Below are 19,875 nucleotides of genomic sequence, written 5' to 3' on the forward strand. Positions count from 1 at the left end.
AACAGGTCAGTCTTGGTCTGCCCAATATGGCGGCGACATACGATCCAAAGGCCAATGTGGCATCTACCTATGTATTTCTATGTATACAAAATCATTAAAATAATACTAACTATCCCTTTAAACCTTTTAGCCCTTAGGGTAAAAAATACAGATGCTATTTCAACAACATGTCTGGGTAGCTTACCACCATGGCTAAAAAAAATCCCTGGGAAACCACAATAAATTGGAAAATATACTTATTAACATTGTGGTACTGATTGCAACCATATCTCCCAAGTCACCTGGCGCATGTTACATCCGTCTATGTGCTACAGTCAAGTCATCAGTTAACTGAAGAGAGGACCCACTGGTGTAGTGGATGCGCTGTATCTCATGTTGACTGCACATTTGCTTCTTAGTCCAATCCAAAGAGGTCTTATCACAGTTTAGCATGTAGAGTGTCGAGAATGGTTGTAGCAAGTAATTACAGTGCAGTCTGTCAGTGGCCTGTTTGGACAGTGACTTACAGTATTATCTATTGTACTGACTCTCTACTCTGGCTTAGTGGATTTGAAGTGAAACAATGACTGGAAGGTTAAAATGCTGACTTCCAGCTTTAGTTTGAGGGTGTTTACATCCTCACTTGGTAAACAACAGTGTAAGAATCTTAGCCAATTTTAGACATAATTCCCACATTTTTGAACAGTGCAAGAAAATGCCAAGGCTACAGCTCCTATACTGTTTACCCAGTATGTGTGTGTCAACATCTTCAAATTAAAGCTCATAGTCATTGTGTCACCCAGTGTGCTTAAACAAAGAGCAAAAAATGTCTTAGTTGCTTACTGATTATTAGTTAGTTAATATCACATTTAAGTCAAGATTTAGTTAACAATGTTTTAGTCAAAATCTTCTCAGACGGTTTCATGATACTGTAATGGATTTTGCTGAAGGATATTTCTCCTGGTTGTAAAAATCCCAGTAGGAAGTAAGCAAACTATTCAGGCTGAGAATGTGTGACTGACTCATTCTTTTATATCATACAAAAATGAATGCAGAAATCATTATTGATGTGTCATTATTGGACACTGATAATGTTTATTGGCTGTTACCGCATGGCTTTGTTAAATACTTGAATCTGATTGGTCAATTACAGCATTGTTAGTTCAGTTATTTCTGTATAACAGACCATTGCTATGGACACAGTTGTGATCATAGACTCTAGAGGAACAATAAAATAATTGTTAAATTAGGATCAGGTCATTATTGTAAAATGAAGTCATAAAATAATTTTTTGCATCACATAAATGTGTGCCATAGGAAAGTAACCATGTACAGTGAGCAAGTCGTTATAATTTCACAATAATGACACAGTTCACACAGGCAAAGCAGACTATAAAATGTAATGGACTATATTTATGTATTACTGTATTCTGCTAAATTAAGAATCATGTTTCATTCAGTAGAACTCTGATTTCATAAATCAGTAGTTGTGAAAATGTGTCGTTAAGGCAGATGGGCAAACATCACCTTTGTTCACTGTACATGGAGCTTAAACTGATACTGAATTATGATAATTGTTAACTGAATTAGTCTCTGTTCATGAGTTAGAAGAAATTATAAATTAACTTTTAAAAGAAGATTGTTACTATTGAATTTAACAATATATTAATGGAGCAAGGCTGTTCACCCAGAATACACACAAATTTATACTAACATTACATTTAATCATGGTATCTTACCAAATTGGTTGTGTTTTTTTCTGTATATCTTTAATCTAGAGGGATGTTTCACCTCACTGGAACGATACACTTTGTCTTTTAGTTTGCGTATAAGAGAAAAGTGCCCACAGGTCGTCTCTCGACTTTGTTTTCTTTCTTTTCTTCTTCACTGATCATTTGCTTTTTTAAACTGGCTAGTTCTATAGGTGCTTTTGGATGGCTGATTTCTATGATCTAGCTTAGGTTGTCTGCCCAAACAGAGCTATTTCAGCTATTTTCTGTTTCTCGTCTTTACTCATCAGATCATAATAAACAGAGACAACATTTACATTATCGCACTTCAGACATGAAGAAGAACATCAAGATACTTTTTGTCAAAATATTGTTTGCAAAAGTATCACTGGTGACATCAGCTGCAAATTAATATATTTATATATATATATATATATATATATATATATATATATATATATATATATGTGTGTATTTAAAGATATTTTATTTATTTGAAGAGTCTGTATTATTCATGTTTTCATGCAAAGTATCAAAGGAGTTTGCAGTAGGGCTCCCACACCTTCAGTCATGTTTAAGTCAAAGGTAGGGGTCAGCTTAAGGTTTACATCCTCCTCCAGATTTAGCACCAGTTACCCTCCACTCGGCTGCTAAAACTCTTACCGGCGCCAGGGATTTAACCAGCAACTTTCTCGGTTAAAATTAGAGATTAAACTTTGCTGATCCGTGTGGAGGAGACAGCGGTTGCAGCAGCAGAATAACAGGATTCAGCAGGGGGAAAGAAACTAGAATAGCAGCACATAAATAGAATGTAAAATAAGCAGGAAAACAGAATACAAACGATTGGAGGGTTATGTAAACACATTCCGCTGAGACTTTCAATATGTTAAGTAGGCTGAAAGAGTGGGAAAGAATATGGACGACTAATATTTATGGATTTACCTACAGATGTTCCTGCTCAGCTCTCCCTGTCTTGAGCAAATGAGCAGTGGCGGAGAAAAATAAAGCTCAAGGGCATGTTGGCAGAAGTAGTGAGCTCTGTGTTTTTGGTTATTAGTCAGCCCCTCTACCTTCAGGCCAGACTAAATCCTAAAAACCCTGGAATTGCGCCGCCCTTGTTAGCAGAGATTTTAAAACATAAGCCCTTGTTAACCATCAGTTAGAGGAGTAAAAATGAAAGTGAAAGGCATCCATCACCCTGCTCCCTAACCAGAGTTAAATAAGTGTAACAGTGACCAGTTACAGATGAGAAAGGTTGGAAGGGAATAAAACATTTTACAGGAACGCTCCGAGAATCAACTCAGGCTGTTTTTAAAGGTTGCAGACAAAGATGCATGTGGCGTCTCCACTGCATGAAGATCATAGTTGTGCTTCAGGAATTTTAATTTTGTTTATTGTCATTCTGCTAGATGCTAAATCTTAACTGTGCCAAAAAAAAAAATATTTTTTTTTAGCAGCATGATTTCTTTGGGAAAAAGCATTTCATTTGTCAGAGCTTCATCAGACTTTCTCTCTAAAGTTTTAAAGTAATTCAAGCCCAAATGGAAAACAATATCTGGGAGAGGTTGTGGAGTTCAACTTAAAATATGATTTTATGGCAACATTAAATTCAGTCTTGGAAACTTTATGGAGCATCTGTTGCAGGGGTCTTCAACATTTTTCAGGCCATGGGCCCCTTAGCTGATAGAGAGACAGAGCAGGGACCTCCTACCACATATGATGCGTGAAATACTTTTGTGGTTCTTCTCTTGTTTGTTTTTACTCATAGCTGCTGTGTTAACAGTATTTGTAGCATGGCTAATGTTAGCTGTGTTATCCTCAGCCTTTGCTTTTTCACCAGTGGTTTCGGGGGTGAGGATATGTCAGAGTCTCTTGCTTTTGAAGTTACAAAACAATTAGTTAACTAGTTCACCGAGATGGATAGGTGCTGCATAGTAGAGTTGTAGTAGAATCACATTAGGATTAATGATATGTTTTTTATAGTATTCTTAGGTTGTTTTTTAACATCTGGCTAGCAGCTGCAGATTTAAGTTAGCCTTCTAAGCTAACTGACCCTTCCTCAATGATGCTCACCTCAGTCAACTTCCTCATTTACTGTTTCCTGTACTTGTACCGTACTTCCTGTACCACCATACTATGTGGAAGGCTCATCTCTGTGGAAAAGAAGACCAGCTTTTTATGGTGGTCGCTGAGAGACCGGTAAAAGTGACACTAAGCACTTGCTAACTAATCTTCATCAAACGTTTACTAGCTCTTTAGCTGGTGTTAATGTCACCTTTACAGATCCCGAGCAATGTCTTTTGACCTTCTTCAAAATTTGGTTTTCTTGTCAGCATAGACGAGCAATGCACATAGCATATTTAAGGACAGACAGGAAAGGAGAAAGTTGACTGGGGTTTCTGCTAGGTACCAAGCTTGCTCAACTGTTATTGGAGCACAGAGCAAAAAGGGGTGGGACTTATGAAGAGTCAATTCTGGCTCATTTACAGTTTTCCTCTATTGTTTTGATTAATGAGTATTGTCCATAACAAATGAACAGATTAAATATGATAAATTAATGTAAATTTAAAAAATTAAAGTATCCCAACCTGCTAATGTTTGCCTTGTTAGCATGTCAATGTTTAGCTTTTTGACATTTAATCTCAAAGCAGTCGATAGAGTTCAGGAGATCTGTACCGTGACAATCTGATGATTGTTGATGTTATCAGGCATACTGAGGTAAAACTGATCCAGTCTAACACAACATCTGTAATAAACCTTGGAGGTCATGATATACAGCTTTTGTTGATGCTGTCATTTATGGCCATTCCTCTGCTGAAGTTTGTGATGGTGTTAAATTCTTTGGAGTGATACAGAGTGGTGGAAAAAAAAAATAGAGTGAGAGTTTACTGAGTGTAAAAATGATATGACCACATGAGCATCAGCTATCTGAGCGTGAAGTTCCCGCTGTCTGAACAAAGCCAGAGTGTTTGTTGGGAAACATTGTTGGGGCTGGTGAGTTTCTCCTCCCAGGCATGACTGCCTGTGTTGTCTCTGTGTGAACTCTCCTGTACCGGAGCCACTGGTTCAAACACAAGACACACTTGGCACAGACCATGTTTACAGACATCCTGGCTGGAAGCTAATTTTCATCTCTTGTTAAAAATAAAAAGCAGACATGCTTCTGCTATTCTCGGATTTCACTACACATCTTGCCAGTGTGTACTTTTCACCCCCTTGGGGCAGAAACACTGAAGCTTCCCCTTCGTCCAGACAGACAGACAGCGTAGGAGGGGAGCGAGGGGAGCAGGGGATGTGGGCGTTGGGTTTACCAGTCTGGGGGTCCCATCTGCAGGGAGATAAATTGTTAGCTATCTATCCATCAGAGCCCCTGGCATGTTCTATCTATGGCAACACAACAGACACTTCAGAAATCCAGGCTGATCCTCTCTGCCCGCCTCACAAGGCTACTGGTATGGGAGGAGGAGGAGGAGGAGGAGGAGGAGGAGACCTGCATCCTGGCTCTCCATAAATATAAAATATGTGGGCAGCTCTGAGGGAATCATCCAACCTCCAAATGGGAAAAATAATGTGTTTCTCACTCTATTATCCATTCAGGCAGCTTGTTGTGTTTTGATTTTGAATCTAAATCAAACCTTTAATGAAGTTCATTTTAATCAGAGCATCCAACCCTGTTTTTGTACGTCTTGTTCCAAATGTTCCCCAGATTTATGTCACATTTTTTCCTCTACAGCATCCTTTAGCTACTGATTCACTTTTCTTCTTTGCCCTTCAATTTTGTTGCGTAACAGCTTAAAAAGCAGGCTGTCAGCGATATTGTTGTGAACAGAGTTACTGAAATGGCACTTCTGCATCAGGCGCCAAATGCTTTTGTTTATTTATTGAGACAAAATATACAGGCCCTTAAGACTAAAGTGAGCTCTCAGTCTCTCCGCCCTCCGTCTTCCCTCCACCCTGTCCAGCCTCAGCAGCTGTGCACACAGAGAATAACGTTCAGTCGGCCAAATCCATTCTGCTCTAATTAATGAGAGAATCAGGCAGGGTACCTGAGTGTTTGCAGGGATGTCCTGCAAACAGCTGCCAGTCCCCCACAGCTCATCTGTAATAACAATAATAATAATAATGATAATTTATAGCCAATCATATTTACAATTACGCCAGACTTCTTAAAGTTAAAACAGCATTTTTGTACTGTACTGCAGCACAATATAGTGACAGACGACATGTTTATATCATGTTTAGCAATCTAACAAAAGCATGGACAGTATAATAAATTTTGGCCACAGTCTCAGTGACATCATCCATAGGTTTGTGAACAGCCGCTCTGAAGCTCTTGCTTTGTGATGGCTCTGGCTGTCGCCATCTTGGCAGAGCCCGACTCTGTTAACTCCTTGTTAATCCAAAAATGGGCAATGATGTGGAGTGTGGGTTGAGCTGAGGCAGCCGAATGAAGAGGCCATCTGTGACGGCAACCGCCCGTCAATTAAAACGGCAACGCCCTTAATTACGCATAACTTTAATGAGTGAAATATATAAAAATAAGTGGTTATAATGACTAATCGGTGATTGATTAATCGGTTGTTAAGAATTTGATCAATCAAGTGAAATTAAATCAATCTGAAATCTAACATTTTTATGAGCCTGTCTGCATGTTATCTGATATTCAAATATGTGTTTTACATGTAGGCCTTTGGCATTGTTTGGAATAAGCAAATTTTTTGTTTTTTAGTAATGATTAATTGATTGTTAATGTTTCCAGTGATCGATGCGACCCTAATAAAACTCCACACCCTGAAAAAGTTGTCATGAACGGGGAAATTATCTTCATAGATCATACTGTTCTTTTGTACAAGGCTGGAAACATGCTTATCTCTGCTGTAAAGGTGGGCATTTTAATACGGAGACTTTCGGAGTCAGCTTCAAGTGGCCATTCATTTCACTTTTCAGCCTTGGAGGCAAAATCCTTTAATCATTGTGTACATGGTGTCGACTAGTGATGCAAACCCACCCAACACATCATGAGAACCATTTTGCCCAACCTGACCTGCAAAAACATGTTAATCAGTAGGGTGGGGCATTTACCAAATTGGCATATGATGATCTCCAGAGTGAAACATTGTGATGGATGATGATATTGTTACCAGGTCTAAATGGGTCTTCGTCTCGGCACCACATGGAGATGTAGTGCAATGACCAGCAGCAGTAGTACTGACCCACCTGCCCGAACTCGTGGTATTTTCTAGAAAGTCAACCCGGGCAAACGTGTGGGCACCTGCAGATGGGCACACGCCTTTTTTAACCTCTTCAGTTATATTATTGTACTGGTCCCACCACATTACCTTACTGATGTTGATTTTTTTTTTATCATACTAGCCAGGTTTCCAAGCACCTTAGATTTTAGCTGAATTTACAGAAAATCTGCAAATGTCTTTCTGTCCACTCATGCAAATATTAGAAGCTTATCAAAATAATCAGTTGGTGGCCCTAATTATCAGTGCCATTAAACTACTGAAGAAGAGGAGGGACAACAACATGAGGTCAGTCAAACTTCAAATGATGGGAAACAATTTTAAAAACTTGATTGGAAATATGGCATTTATGTTTTTTTTATCTACTAATTTGACGAATAATATATTCTCATTGTTCCACACAGATTTGATGTTCGGGTCTGACTGTTATTTTTGTATCTTTAGAGAAGCAGACGCTGCAGTTGACATTTAAATCCCATACTTCATGTGCATCCTTTTATCCCAGTTTCCACTGCACTTTGGCACATTTAGGTTTTATTGATACACCAACTTTCCATCCAGCTGTTTTTATCAGCACCTACTGTGTTATACCATTATATTTCATGTACTAGTGTACAAGTCACATTTATCTGAACAACTGCTCAATATATATTGAATTCCAGGATGTAACATGTTAGCATGCTAAATTAACCATGCTAACAAGCTCACAGTTAATTGTAGGATAATGCTTGGGCCTAACGAGGGCAGTGATTCAGAGATCTTGAGTTGGATATCTCCACGCTTAATTTTTCACACTAAACAGTGCACATTGCCCTTATTCTACACTGTAAACTGTATGTGAATTAATGTTTTTCAGTAAAGGTGTCAGCGTGCCCCAGCATGAGATTCCTCTGTATTCAGTGTATGTGGTGATAGAAGAAAACAAATGATTGTGATTCTGACGGGCAGACACACAGAAAATGTGACAGACTGACTGAAGGATGGAGAGACAGAATAAGGTCAGGGCAGACAGAGCCAGCATCATTCAGATCACATCAGGAGCTCAAAGGATAAAGAGGCAAACAGGTACACAGGCTGACTGATAGAGTGATTTAGTAGAGACATAAAGAAAAGGACGAGCGTATTGAGGTGAAGAAGCTGACAGGATGACCTGCTTAGAAAGAACGTCCTCTATCTCAGATCATAATGTGTGAATAATCAGCCAAGTTGTCCCATCAGTCAGATAAAGTCCAGAACACACAGACAGAGACCAGTGACTGGAAACCTCTCAACAGGTTTGTGTTTTCCTTTGTTCATGCAGAAACTTGTTCTAAAACGAATATTATGCTGATCATAAATTAACTTTTAAAAGATGAAAAAATGGCAGATGTCTGGTCCGACAGAAATGTGATGACAATTTGCACGCTGGTGGTCCCAAATGGCAGTAAGGGAATTGTGTGAATACTGGACGCTTCATTTCTCAGAAATTAGGAGTGATTACAGAAAAAACAACACTCTGTCTCACACATTCTTCTCAGGGTTTAGTGAGATGGTGAAAAGTTTCAGCGTTTGTTGGATTGTTGGAGGGTGGAGTTCTTACTTCTGCTGCACTCAATTACAAGTCAAAACTAAGAATTTACTGTGAGGAAAAACAGGGCGTATTCAATGTGTAATGTGCTTTGCATTTAATGAATTTAAGTTAAAGTGTTGAATATTTTATTGAAAAAAATGTTCTTATTCCTGTTTTTGAGTCTGTTATACATACATACATATACATACATGTATCACTATTGTTTTATTTGCCCAGGCCTAAAGTGAGGTTCTCAAATGCCTTTGTTCAAACAACAGTCCAAAACTCAAAGCGAATCAGTTTTTCAGTTAGATAAAATAGAGAAATGCAATGAATTTGCACATTTGAGAAAGTGGAACTAGAAAGTGTTGAATAGTGATGTGGTGTTTCTGGAAGGCATTATGTCTGATGAAAAATGAGCTAGACTTCTCTGCTAGTTGAGGGAACTGATGGCACACACTGCAGTACGCTACGTCCTTAGATGTGTCGTATTCTAGTTACTTAAACTCCTGCTTCCATTCACTTGTACACTTTTGTTCCTGTTTAATTTTTTCATAGTCTGCAATGCATTTAGTCTGGGCAGGCTTAGTAAACACAGACTTCAGGTGCCTCGACATACTGATAAATGGTTGGCAATGAGCAACGTTTTCTGTTTTCATAGAAAACAACAAACAAGGGACCTAAATGGAATTTTTGGTAGCCACAAAGTAACTTTTTGTAGCCACGGGGCATTGTGCCATGGTTAATGTCAAAATGGTGGTGTGCTAAATCCTTAAACTGATTAAGTAAATTAGAAACTTGACGTTTAAAAGCTTCTGATTCTGGCTCATGTGTGATGACCTTAAAGCCTTCAGTGTACTTTGACTGTCGCTGTTTTCCACCTTTAATTTTCCCTGTATCTCACAGATGAGTGAACATCTTAATTTCTGGGTGCCAAATCTAATAATTCAGGGTTAAATATCTACTTGTTAGGATTTGTACAAGCTGGTGATGTCTTTAAATGTCAGATTTTGTCAGTCTAAAACCAAAAGATATTCATTTTAATGATAATAAACAAAGAAGGCAGGGAATTTCCCCAACATGGCATTTTATTTGATGCAGGCAAGCAGGTAATCCTTCTTGTTGAGCCCTGTAAAACTGTAGTTTAGTTATTTTTAAAAAGTTAAAAAAAAAAATCTTTCCCAATACAGATCTACAGGTGAAACCTGGTGATATAATACCATTCACATTCCATAACACCCTGCTGTCAGTCAATCTCCTGTGCAGAGGTATACAGAACATTAAACAGAGAACTAGCTGGTATTGCACTAATCTCTTGTTATGCTTGTTGATAACACACAAACATTAATTATTCCTATTTTCCAGACGGTTAACAGTGAAGACAACTAATTATGTCAAAGTCAACATGGCCTGGATCACGACAGGCTGACAGAACTGGAAAGCAGATGTTTAGATTTGATCGAGTGATTATCTAAATGCCACAGTTATGGATGGAAAACTCTGTATGGGTGTGCACCTCATCAGCATGTTTTTATTTCCTCCCCTTTGTTCTGTGTATCCGAGGCCTTGATAAACAGACAGACGGTCAGACAGACAGACTGATAACACCAGTCATAAAGACAAGCAGATGGAGTCAGACGTAAACACACAGACTGCAGCTCTCACGTTGTGAATCTGGCAGATTGCCTTACTTCTAATTCAGATTTTTCACTCCTCATTTTCCTTTACATTTTCTTTCTTTTATTTTCTTTCTATCTCTTCTCTCTTGAATTATGTTGGTCTGGAACTGAAGTTAAGGAAATCCCCAAATATTCTTGTTTTGCACAAGCAGTTTGCACTAGTCAGTGTCGTGTATTTCTGGAGTTATTGAGGCTGCTCTAGCCTGATAATTGGCCCAAATTTAGATTTTTTTGTCATGTGTTAGGGGTTGTTATTTTTCCCTAGCCCATCAATAGTGACAGCCTTCTCCATGCTGCTGACATTGGAGAATGTTCAGTTGACACAGAAGCTGCATCTATTTTCCTGTCTGTCTGAAATAGTCTGTTTTAGCTCCTTTCCCGCCTCCTGAAAAGCCCAGTCAGCTCTGATTGGTCAGCTCCCAGCTTAAAGGAGCAGGCACTGCTCACTTTGATTCACTAGGTATTCAGTGGGTGGGATGGTCAATTATCCACAGCTGGTCCTAAGTAAGGCTGCAACTAACGATTATTTTCATAGTCGATTAATTTCTTCTAAAATGTCAGAAAATGACGATCAGTGTTTCCCAAAACCTAAAATGACGGCATAAAAATGTCTTGTTTTACTCACAGGTCAAAGATGTTCAGTTTACTGTCAGAGATGAGGCCTTGCAGAAGAAACTAATAATTTTCACTACTTGATCAGCAGGGAGGAAAATATGGATACTCGTCCGTATCGATTTGTGGCAGCACTTTATTTTGTGTTGTGTTTACATCTGACTGCTGGATGGCAGTGTTGTTATCTAGCTTCATTGTTTGATTGCAAAAAACTGAAAAGGTTTTTACTTTTTAAACTTTTTAAACTCAGTTTTTTTTGCATCTGGTGGTGTGTTCTGTACACTAATTAATCATTAACTGATTAAGAATTTAAATGATTAAAAATTAATTAATCAAAATGGTAGTAACTGTGCCTCGTTTTACATTGTTTTGTCTCGTGGAGACATTTGTTGAATTTAAAACTAAAAAGCTAAACTTTAAATGAGTAAAAAAAAAAAATTAAAATAATATAATAATAAAATATTAAAATGAATAAAAAGCTCAGGTTATGTATCTTATGAACTATTAATGATTAATTGATTGTTAGCATTTTCAAATATTGATTAAGGGGGAATATACAAAATGTGCAACCCTAATTCATACTGTGACAGTTTTCCTAGAAAATAACATTAAATCGTTGCTGTTTGGGAGAAACAATGGAATAGTGCTACAATTAATGATTATTTTCATAGTCAGTTAATCAGTCAATTATTTTCTTGATTAACTGATTAATAGTTAAGGTAAAATGTCAGAAAATGGCAAACCAGAAGCCATAAAATCATCAGATTTAAGAAGTTGAAATCAGAGAATTTTGACTTTTTTTTCTTGGAAAAATGACTCAAACCAATTAATCAATTACCACAATAGTTGATAATAGATTACTTGATTGTTACACTAATGCTAACGAATGCTGCTTAGTCAAAGTTAGTGACTCTTTAATACTTTGCAGCGGTTAAATATTTGTAAAGCCCACAGACAGACATAAAAGGTGACAAAAATCATTGATTTATGAAAAAAAAAGTCAAAATATGGAGATACAAGGTCTAGTCCCAACAGTGATGATATGACCTTGAATCGTCAGATTTTTGCCAATACACAGCCTTATTGATCAGTCAGTAGGGCAGTAAATACCTGTGTTTTTTTTCCCTTTTTATTTATTTTTTATCTCTCCTCCATCAGTCAGGTGTTGGAGGTTGATTTCCGTTTTGCCATGATTCTGGATTGGCACTAATGTTTTTATATTGTTTGATTGTTGACCTGACATTTTTGATTGTACATTAAATAAAAATCTAATTTTAAAGGAAACATTTGATCACAAAATGTTCTGTATTTTTAATCCCTGCAAACACACAAATGACTGTTCTCTCCTTTCTCTCTGCCTCCATTTCCCTTTCATCACTTCTCCTTTCTTTTTTCTCTCCTCTCCATCTCCATTCCTCTCTCCCTCCCTCTCGATCTCTTCCAGCCAAGTCTGCCAACTCTCATGCAGATCTGAGCTTGGACAGATGGTCGTGAGCAGAAAGTGTTTACTTGCACACGGCTCCTAACAAAACGAGCAGATGCCTGCAGAGCCGCCGCTCCCCTCCAATCACCATGATACCGAAACAGGCCCGACAGGAGGAGGAGACGGCAAAGAAACCAACAGGAAAACGAGTAGAGATAGTTTAGTGTTTGAATAGAGGAAGCAGTTTTAGCTTTTCCCCTCAAAAATACACACAAACAGACACTTCATTACACACTCACAGTCTGTACGAAACCTGACTTCATTTGGTTTCTGTTGCCTTTTCACCTGCGTCTGTCATCTTGATTTTCTATCCCCTCTGTCTTTTTCTTTTTTGGAGTGAGATGTTTTTATGCCTCTCGGGGTTTCTACGTTTCACAGGCACAACAGTTTTTCTTCCCTTTTCTCAGTGTCTCAGTGCTTTGTTTTTTATCTGAACAGTTTTTTATGTGCAAAACCTAAATCCAGAATTAATTTCCTCTGCAAAATAAAATTAGTTTTCTGTGGATAATCTATATTCAGCATTCAATTAAAAAACTCTACAAATAAACAAAAACTCCATGGTGAGACACACAGGCTTCAAAAGCACAAACCAGCAAGCACTGATCTGTTTACAGATCAAAAGATGTCTAGACGTTTAGGTTGAACTGGGACAAATCTGAGGAAGAACTTAAGAAACATAATTAGCTGAATGGAAATCACCCATAGTCGCTGAAATTGTGCTGAAACAATGCTTGAATGAAAAACAAGGCAGTGTCAAACCATGCCACGCTGATTTGGCTTTCCATTACTAGTTTATAACATGTCTGGCTTAGTTGTGCCTCTCCAGAGCGGGGCCAGAGCACACCCGAATGGCCTCCAAACAGGTTGCCAACCTGTGACGACCGCCCTTCTCCCCCCTCAAACAAACGTTTGTCATGAGATTCAGCTCATGTCTGTGCAGGAAACCAGAGAGATTCAACAGTTCAGCTACAGCTTCTAACTGAATCTCTGTGGTTTGAAGTTTAGTTGTAGTTGCTGTATTATAGAAGTTGTTAAAGGGATAGTTCAGTTTTTTGGGGTTGTATGAGCTACTTAGGCATGGTCTGTGCACTGCATCGTGCACTGTACTTTTAGTAGATGATGGTCAGTATGGACCCAGTTAGACTCAGTATGGACACAGTTAGTAGACGGGGTGACAAGTCCCAGCACAGGAGCTCAGCATTGTACTGTTGTGGCAGAAAAATGTTTTTTAGCAGTATAAATAAAGACTGACCTAAAATAAATCAATATCTGTTTAAGTGTATGCTAAATTTAGAATTTATTCACTTTTTAACTTTACCGCCAGACAGGCCTGTATTTGGGCACCAAATTTTCTTACTCGTAGTCTTTCTATATATTCCTACACATTGGAGTGCCTGCTCCTATGTGTAGGAATATACTGGGTGGAATAATGGAAGACTTTTATTGTAGAAGACAATGAAGAATTTACAGAAACTTAAATTTGTTTATCCACCATTTTACAGCTGCTTGACTCAAGACAAGCACATATCGACACACCTTTACGTGTGTAGCCTTGTTGTAATGGAGATGCAAATCTTGCTGTGCTGAGCTGACAAGCTGAGTCAAACCAAGTCAAGCCAAACCAGCACATTTCACATGTGTAAAGGTGTGTGCTGCATTGTTCATACGGTTTCCTGGAAATTGAGTAACAGAAGTTGTAAGCAGTGCTAGTATAAAAATTGAATAATTTCTCCTGTTTGGATTTAGGGAATATCATGACTGATGACAAATGAGGCCTTGCTTACTGCAGGAATTAAATGATTGTTTTGTTTTGAGTTTTGGGTTCCTGCTGCTTTGGTTCAGGATATTTTGCAAAACAGAAAAATATGTTTGGTTTAAAACTCACAATAGCTGTTGAGCGTTCCTAGTACTCAACTGGGTGCTTCTGCTTGAGGTGATGAAATTATTTTGTTGTTTTGTCACCTGTTGCTGTTGCAGTCATCTTGTACTTCTCAAATAATACTGTGGTTTATTTTACACCTGATCTTTTATAACCAAGCCATTTCCACATTACTGAAATTCCCCTTTTTGAGACAAACTGCTCCACTGTGGAGGCAGTAGCGATGTTATCTTTGCTTTCAGCTATTCTTGTTGTTGCTGTGCGTAACGGTATGACATCATTACGTGAACAAGTCAGAATAATACCATTGTCAGGATATAATCATCGTTTAATTATACCGATATTATTGTGAACAATACGGTATGACACACCCCTAGTACTAACATTAGCCTTGATCTCAAAGTACAGCTTAGGTTGACGTAAATGTTAGTTTTTGATAAGTGGGAATTTTGACCTGTTGGTGGCGCTATTGGAGTCAGAGGATGGCCAAAGTCAGCAAGATTCATCCTCTGGGGCTCACGAATGTGTGAAGCAGATTTCATGAAACTCTGAACCTTTTGTGGTTTAAAAGTTTCTGTGTTAAATTGAATTATATCCTTATTAATTAAATATTTAGAACTGGTTTTGACCCTCAGTTTCATGCAGGGCAGCTGCAAGCATACAAACATGGTGACGCTCTGCAATAAAACACAAACAATCAGCTGTCATGACAGCAATGAGAAACTGACAGCTTGAAAACAACCTGAATATAGAGAGTAAATATATAGCTCATTTAACTACAACACAACACTAAACAATACTCACCTGCCCCCCTCTGTCCCTCTTATTTAATCCACTGTCACAGACAACCGTGTGCCCAGTTCCCAGCGTCCTTTGCTGCAGTGATCCTAACCAGTTCCTCTCTGTAATCATGTTGATTGGCACCCACGGCAGCGCCTTTGATTAACGCTACAAATCCTCATTAGGGATGCAGAAGTTTCACGTTCAGAACGCAAACATTCAAATTCAATCGTGAGTGGAACATGACCCCCCACCCCTCCACCCCGCACTAGACACACACACACACACACAGTCACACACACCCACCCCACCAATTACTCCAATCTGAATGTTGGCGTGGGACTCAACACAGAAGTGGCTTTAATGAACCGCTAAAAATAGATTTCATTTTTGGTTGGCGTGGAGGGATTAATTTGCTCCTGAGAGCAGCAAGAAGAAGTCTAGATCAGAATGTCCTTGAGAAAACGTCCACATCTACAAGTTTATGAAAATGCTTGGGGGGGCAAATCGAACTGCTTATAGATTATTGTGCCTGCTCTTTGCTCTTTTATCGATAATTTACTAAGAAGCTTCATCACAGACATGAAATCTGTTGGGCAACTTTTCAGACATCGACTGACACAGATGGAGGCATTCTGACTACATTTTTAAAGCATCCACCAGATGTTTTATTGTGAAATGATCCACTTTCTCTCGGCAACACATTCCTTTATATATCATCTGGGACTGTAGGCATATAAACCATAGTAATAATGACATCAAATTAGCCTTTAAAAAGCAGAGTCAGATGATTTTCCTCTCTGTTGTTGCCTTGAGAAGCACCTAGTGGCTATCAAATTCCCTGCGCTCGCCTAATTTGCGAAGCAGACTTTGTGCAGAATATTCATTAGCAGCCATAAATATCTTCTTTCTGAATATTCATGACTGCAGGGAAAACACGAAGAAAAAAGACGAGACAAAACATGCCAGGCCGAGGTATAAGTCTATTTTTCTCTGGAACAAGATAATCTCAATATTCCTCTGCATGATTTGCCCTGCTGCATAATGTACAGAATGAGACCACCGTCTGATTTTGCATTAAAACTTACTTCCTTCAAGCAAAGTAACTCCCAATAAACAGAAATGGTATATAATATTTAGTACACCTCAGACAATCCAAGTGAAGACCATCACCTCTCACTGATTTTAGAAATAAGCATTAAAAATAGATTATCTAAACAGACGAGGTGCAGGATGGAATATTGACGGGGTGCAGCAGACGGGCTGCAATTTATATTTGCATTCACATTTTTGTTTGCTCAGTATATTCAAATAAAGTGATCATGAGGAGACGATGACTCAATAAGCTGCATCTACTGCATAAAAACGACTTTTGCAAAACATGAACACATCATGTGTCACAGCGTGCAGGATTCATTGCGACAGCACCACACAGAGGCCCCCAGAAACAAGATAAATGAACAGATATTTGATGTCATTTTTGGCTTGGTGGGAGTTCCCATAGGGGAAACATTGGAAAAGTAAATTGTGGAATTTTGGTTGATCCATGACCAAAAGTAGGACCAGGAACGGTCTCACAGAGATAACATAGATCACAAAACTGCTTCCTGATTATTTTCCTTCACTTGAAATGTAGCTAAATGAAGAGATTTTTATGTAATCTGCATAAACTACATCTGATTTCACATAAGCAGAGCTGCAGCTAACCATTATTTCTCTTATTTATTAATCTTGTGATTATGTGCTTATTACTGTTTGCCTAGTTATTGTTTTGTCTTTTAAAACATCAGAAAATAATGACACGTTTCCAGTATTTCCAGATCACAGTTGCATTTTGTCTGGTCAACATTGAGAAAGCCAAAGATTTCCTAAAAGAGGAAAATCCTCACATCTGAGAATCTGGAACAGTTTCTGTCATTTTTTGTGAAGAAAATGTCAAAATGGTTGCTAAATAGATTTCTGTCAATGGATTAACTGACTCTGGGGGAAAAAAAACCAAAAGAAATGTCTAGACTTGGACGTTTTAAATTACTTATTGAACAACTGAACTCTCTGTTTAGCTCTTGACATTGAAAACAGTGACAGGGACTTTACTGACCACCGGAAAATTGGTTCAGAGCAGTTTGCTGACATAACAACATGTTGTAGATCGAGGGCATGTTAACCCAGCCAATGTCATACAGATTTTTGCGGGGGCAGTGAACAGAATTACTGAATTTTCTCTGCAAAATAACGTCTGTTTTGTTTGGTTACTCTTCAAAAACATCTCTGACTCATTGTGTATTTTGTACTCATTGTGTTGGATACTGCAGTAAATTCTGTAGTATTGATCCTGAGAATAGATCCAGCCGTCACCGGTACATGAAGGATATTTTATAAAACAACCAGACGGTGAAAGTCTTTTGTTTAGTTTATACACCTCTTAATTTTGCTGCTGATTTGGTGTTTTGAAAAATGTAGCATTGATTTTGTTACATGTCTATTATTCATGTTTCCACAGGCGCTTTCTTTCGACATCCATTCAGAGCCATGTGACTGTAGCTGTTGCTCTGTATTTCTGGCTTGTGCTGAATGAGTTTATCCTTCTACATTTACTGACTAAGCACAGGCGACACTCCTCCGATATAATCTGTAAATGTACAGTAAGCAGCGGAGTTATTTGTTAACAGGCTGAGCAGGTCTCAGTATCATTTCTCTGCAAGCTGCCGTTGTCAATTAAGCGAGCGGAAAGTGCTGAGTGCAGGTCTGGAGGAGGGAGATATCAAAACAACAGCCTGTAATGAGAACCCTCTCCACGGGATCGCCACCCAATCAGAGAGCTCCCCGAGTAGATATCAAAATGATGTCAACCAGGCCCGGTCTCCACCGAGGGGCTGAAGCAGAGCTTAATAACTTACCTGAGTTTCCCGTGATGAAAGTGATCCAGTTCTCTGCATCAGGCCAGTCTGAGTCGGTTTCATCACCAACAAGCTTCAGTTTGCAGAAATTTGTGTTGATACAGGAACAAAACAACAGCTTACAGGAGCTCACAGGGAGTGAAAAACCAGTGCAAGACATGATGAATAATATGGTAGCTACCATCAGCTCACCTGCGAAGAAACAAATTAACTAACAGTGATCAATATCCTGAAACTAGACTAGAGTTTTTAAAGAAGCTGATCAATTTCAACTTTTTACCTCCTTTATCTTCATTTTATCACTTGTTTTCTGCTGCAGGAATACACTGTTTGTTTTTTTAGCCTTTATTTAACCAAGAGTTAAAGACTTGTTGAGATTAAAAATCTCTTTTTCAAGGTTGTCGTTGCCAAGACAGGCAGTAGCTGCTCTTCTTTTACTGTTGACTTAATTATTTTCATTATTTATGCGTTGCTGTTGTATAATAACAATAATAATAATTTCAGAATACAATAAGAATCATTCGAAAAAAGAAGAAAAGATCAATTTTAAAACCGAATCACAAAAATAATAACAAACTATTTTATTCATATCCATTAAAAAGATAAATAAGAGAATAAGTAATAAGTACACTTCAATAGAGATGGATTGGACACTTTTGCAGTCCCATTTTTAAGCTTTAGACAGATGAATTTAATGCATCTTCCTTAAAAATCTCATTTAGTGCAGCTTTAAAGAAAACAGAAGACTAAATGAACCAATCGTCCTCTTTCGTCTCAGCTCTATTTTGTTTGACCTTCACTTTTTTAACTCGATTGCACAGGATAACAGGACTGTTTTATCACATCGACTGTAGGCCGCCGTGGCTTCGTGCCTGAAATGTAAACTCTGTTTCCCATGTGTCATTGAATGAGTGAGAGATGAATGTAAAAAAAATATAGTTGTGTGTGTGTACTTGTGTAGTTAGTGAGGAGGGAGTTGCTCTATCACTTTGTACAATCATATTCCTCTCAAAGCGTGTGCTTCATGACTAATTGCTCAGTAAATAATGTGAATCCAAACAGAGGCAGCTGGGAGTCTAGTGTGCTCATTAGGCTGAGTGGCATCGCTGAACGAGGCGAACAAACACAACCTGTGATTACTCAAATCAGGACGCCGGTGCTCCAATCAGAACTAAACCAGACCTCATTTACATTTTGACGTCTTTAAGGCGTGTAGTTTACACCCCCTATACAGAGAGAGACTTGAAACGAGACAGAGATCATTTTAGCAAGCATAAAATATTACTTTATTAATTTTGAAAATAAATTATAAGTCTTTACTTCTGTAACGTGATCAATTGCCATGGTAACACACAAGTAAATGATGGTATGCATTCACTGCTCTTAACTCTAAACAGAAAACCATGGAAACAGACTGTAGATGCCCAGTCATTTTTTTTGTCCTCTTCATTAGTTAAATGTCTCTTTATATTAAAAAAAACATCTAAACCCACCCTTTAACAGTCTTAGAAGTTTACAGACACAACATATTTCTTTAAGGTGATTATTTTATTTGTTGGCGCTTTGCTAGCAGCATGGCTAAAAGTCCGCTTTGGTCCAGATTAAAATATCTCAACAACTATCAGATGGATCGCCATGCAATTTTGTGCAATCATTCATCTTCAATCAATCCCAGTGGAAACTCTAGCGCCACCATGAGGTTGACATTTGTGATTTTAAGTGAAATGTCCTGACAACTGTTGGATGTGTTGCTGTGACATTTGGTTCACAAATTCATGGCACCCTCAGGTTAACTGGTGATGATTTAACTTTGCATCTAGCTTAAAATTTCAGTTTTTACAATACTTTGGTTTATGTCTAAATACCTGTAAAACTAATTGACATTATAAAAACACCACAGTACATGTAGCACCTTTAGTGTCATTAGCTTTCAGATCTTTATCTCATCTTCTTCCTCCTCAGCACCGTCTTCCTCGTCCAACTCCTCTAAATCCTCCTCACTCTCTCATCACCTCCTCTTGATCTCTTCCCAACGCAC

This window comes from Lutjanus erythropterus, chromosome 18, assembly GCF_056507025.1.
Source record: "Lutjanus erythropterus isolate fLutEry1 chromosome 18, fLutEry1.hap2, whole genome shotgun sequence".
Lineage (NCBI taxonomy): Eukaryota > Metazoa > Chordata > Actinopteri > Lutjaniformes > Lutjanidae > Lutjanus > Lutjanus erythropterus.